This window comes from Lycium barbarum, chromosome 8 (genome assembly GCF_019175385.1).
Source record: "Lycium barbarum isolate Lr01 chromosome 8, ASM1917538v2, whole genome shotgun sequence".
NCBI lineage: Eukaryota > Viridiplantae > Streptophyta > Magnoliopsida > Solanales > Solanaceae > Lycium > Lycium barbarum.
Genome location: NC_083344.1, coordinates 16,307,994 through 16,312,374, shown reverse-complemented (window position 1 = coordinate 16,312,374; position 4,381 = coordinate 16,307,994). Strand labels below are relative to the sequence as shown.

Below are 4,381 nucleotides of genomic sequence, written 5' to 3'. Positions count from 1 at the left end.
TTAGCATCCTCAGTCTTCTTTACCAACCTCTGTGGAAAGAAAGGTGTAGATTTAAATAGTTGAGTCAAAGGGCAAAGAACCCCCTTTAACTGTTGCTTTGCTAGTGTCACTACTGCCTTAATGCTTTTTAGAACATTCTGAAATATCAGCAACCTGCTTAGCAATAGGAACCTCTATCTAGACCTCATCAACAATTGTTAACACATCATGTTATACCTCTTTTTCTTCAACAACTGGCTCAATATTAATCACCTTCTTCTCTAAACTTTTAAGTAGTTTTCCTCTCTGAGTGATAATAGCAGCACACCTCTCATAAGAATTACCTCCACCACTCTTCGAATTTGGAATAGTGTCATTAGGAAGTCCTCCCTTCTATGAAGGGTGTTGTTCTCTGGAAATATATCGCATCTGCGACTCGAGCTTCTAAATGAAAGTGGTGTGAGATCCCACAATTTTAGTCAGCCCCTTCATTGTTCAATCTACTTTGTCTTGGTTGGCTAACACTTTCTCAAGCATGCTCTCTAACTTAGAACTCCCTTGCTCATTCTACTGACCCTTTGGTGGAATATAGGGATTTGAACTCAGATTTCCAAAATTATTGTTATTGTTGTAGTTCCCTTGGTTCAATCCACAATAGTTGTTGTTATAATTACATTTTCCTTATTAAGGTCTCTATTGATTCTGAGTCTGATTCTGATAGCCTCCTTGGTAGTTCTGCCTTTAGTAACCCCCTTGAGAGTTATTAACATAGTTAGCATTTTCATATTGCATAGGAGCCCCCCCCCCCCCCTCTGGATATGGACCCTCTTGAACTTGATACATTCCCTTGGGATTTTTCGCAACTTCTTCAACAACATTAACTTTCTTCGCTTCCCTTTCATCAAGTCTCTTTGTCAGCAAAGAAATATTGGTTGCTATCTGAGCTAGAGTCTGCTGGGTCTCTTGATTCTCCGTCACAATATTATGGACCATTGGAGCTCCATAGGCTACACTGTCAGTATTGCCCGAATGCCATGCTTGATTGTGAGTAGTAAGCTTATCAAGCAACTGAGTGATTCGGGTATGTGTCTTGTCCAGAAAACACCCACTAGCTGCATTGTTCTCCACTACTTGTGTCAATGGATCAAGCCCTTTATATAACTTCTCCATCAATATATGTTCTCGAAAACCATGATTTGGAGACTTCTGCATATATTCCTTGAATTTATCCCAAGCTTCAAATAGTTGTTCCCCTGGAAGCTGGTTGAAATCATATATCTTGTCACGAATTTTAGCTTTCTTGCTTGGCAAAAACCACTTCTTGATAAAAATAGCAACCAGCTCTCCCCACGTATGAATAGTGGGGCAGCTTCTCAAACCAAACTCTTGCTTCACCGGCTAAAGAGTATTTGAAAACTCTTATGTTACACCTTGGAAATAACCCCGCTAGCGTGCAGTGATTGGGACAATGAGAGGTATGACATATATGGTGTTTTGACGAGTGATAACGTCCCTTAGATTGGTATCGAAGTGTTAAACAATTGTTAAGAAGGTTCCATAAGGATCGGAGATTAAACGAAGTGACAAAAATAAGATTCAATTAACTGGTGGATTATACGGTCAATCATACGGACCGTATAATGGTTTTACGGCCGTATAATGAACCGTAGAAATGTCACAGAATGAAGTTGAGAAAAGGTGGGTTTTACGGTAGATTATACGGACCGTATAAAATTATACGGCCCGTAAAATGAACCGTCAAGTTGACATAGAAAAGGGCAGCCACTGGAGCAGTTTTACGATCGATTATACGGACCGTATAATGGCATCGGGACAGATTTCAACTTTATAAAAAAATGATCCAAGTTCATTTTATTCATTTCTCTTTCTCACTCCACGACCCAATCTCTCTCTAGAACATTCCAAACTCTTCCAAACCAAGAATTCAAGTAAAGAATTAAGATCAACTTCATCAATCCACCAAAACCAAGTGTAAGAAACACATCAAAGGGTCATTTAAGTCAAGAAATTTCATAGAAGGTGGAACTAGGGTTTGGTGCAAGTGAAGTAATTCAACTCAAGACTTGTTCAACCATCATCTAAGGTATGTTGCATGACTTTATCATGTTGTTTAAGGTATTAGGAGACTAAGAAACTTGAATTGTAGAGAGACATGGGAAATGAGTCTTGAATGGGTGAATAGTGTCACCATTGAATGATAGTGGAATTGAATCATGAATGCTATTGTGTTGTGAGTATGAATATGTTATAAATGACATGTAGACCGTGAGATAAGTGTGATACGTGGAAAATACGATAGCGAACCTAAAACCATAAATGCGGGAAAAAGGAGGAGAAATGGTGGATTTTGTTTAAAGTATATAAAAGATGATTGGTGATTGCCATGTTGTGATTGTTGTTGTGAGTGTTGGGAGTTGATACGGAATACGGGAAAGGTAGTATAAACAAAGGAAGTGCTGCCCAATTTTTTCTAGAAATAGTAATGCGTTCTTATGGCTAATTGACTAATGTTAGTATGAATCCTCTTCTTGAAGGTAGAGGCGTGACGTTGAAGGAGAATAAGCAAACGCTAAATTGCATAAACAACAAAGGTATTTGAGGCTTAACTCATCTTTCAAAAGGCATGAATCCCTCAAGTTTTTCATAAATCCTTCTATAAGATGAAGCTTAAGAGCCCTTCCATATATTAAATCCTCTATGAGCATGATAGTGATGACAATGAGCTAGAGTATAGAGATTCAAGAAATTGTGGCATGTTGCTCCTACAATGCTAATGATGTTATTACTGTAAACACTCGCCTTATGTTTTATTCCCTTCAAGGCGAGGCATGATACTCATAAATGTCCATAATACAATCGGGGGTTCACGACCTTACGTCACCCCGACATAGTATGTTTGTCTTAAAGCCTGATGAATGCTCTTAATGCTAATGTATGATATGACAATAAGATGATAAGTAATGCTAACTTGTAACACTATGGGATACATGAAACACTAAGAAATGATAACATGAGGCTATGGCTTGAGATGTATAATAATGACGTGTTATGATTGATGTTATGATGATAAGATTCCACCGCGCCTATATGGCCGGGCATGTCACCGCTAATGCGGGCTGCATATGATTCCACCGCGCCTATATGGCCGGGCATGTCACCGCTAAGACGGGCTGCAATGTTTACACCGAGCCGAGAGGGCCGGGCATGATCACCATTAGTGGGCGGCATATGAGGGTTACCCGGACGCGAGTAACGATACAGATTATGATGTGATGAAGTATATAATGACGTACGTGATGATGTATGGGATGTGATAACATGGGTACTATGATTGTGTAAACTGTGAAATATGATAGTAATATGATTGCCTATGACATGTGTACAGGTTATATCCTTGTCCCATGACTCATGATCTTTCTATTATGTTTGTTTATTTCATTCCTGCCTTACATACTCAGTACAATATTTGTATTGACGTCCTTTTTCTATGACTCTGTGTTCATGCCCATAGGTAGAGAGGGAGGAGATCTCGCTCCGGATTCTTAGAGGCTGCTAGCTGATTGGAAGCCCTCCATTGTCCCGGAGGTGCCTATGATGATTCTTTTATGTACAGTTGTAGGTGCCATCTCTTAGAGGCTCGTAGATACTCGACGTGGGTCGTGTGGTTTCATGGCATGGTCATTATGTATATATATATATATATATATATATATATATATATATGTGTGTGTGTGTGTGTGTGTGTGTGTGTATATTATTTTGCTAGCCTAAGGGCTCGTATGTATAAAAGCATTTCGTTTCTAAATGAAAATGGATTTTATTATATATTAAGCAAGAATTGGATAAATGCCTGCTAAATAAGCTTAATAAGTGATGGCACGAGCGGTGCTCGGTGGTTAGCCCCGGGTACCCGTCATGGCCCCTAGCTGGGTCGTGACAAAAGTGGTATCAGAGCAGTTCGGTCCTAGGAAGTGTCTACAAGCCGTGTCTAGTAGAGTCTTGTTTATGGTGTGTAGCGTGCCACATCAATAAACAGGTGGCTACAGGGCATTTAGGAAAAATGACCATCGTTCGTCTATGAGATCATGCGATAGAGCCGTATATACGATATTATCGTCCCTAATAGTGTGTTATGATTTCAGAATGCCGCTACCGCCGCCCAGAAGGGCAAGATTACAACAAAGAGGCGGGTAGAAAGAGAGCCTCCGTTGAATGTAGAGGAAGGCAAATCACACAACGAGGCCTTGTCAAATACTTCTTCTACCCCACCCAATGTGGAAGAGCAAGGAGGAGCCCCAGCTCCTATTCAGTTATTGACCCAGTTGGTTGCCGCACAAGCACAACGACAAAATATGGGTTCAAGTGACCGGGCAGCAAGTAC

At 40.2% G+C, this 4,381-nt stretch overlaps 1 non-coding gene across 1 annotated transcript; it reads left to right on the top strand.

Moving 5' to 3' along the window:
* The first annotated feature begins 1,165 nt into the window (after window positions 1-1,165).
* LOC132608459 (small nucleolar RNA R71) lies at window positions 1,166-1,272 on the top strand. The gene has a single exon (XR_009570378.1). It is a non-coding gene; the product is annotated as a small nucleolar RNA R71 (small nucleolar RNA).
* Window positions 1,273-4,381: the final 3,109 nt, after the last annotated feature.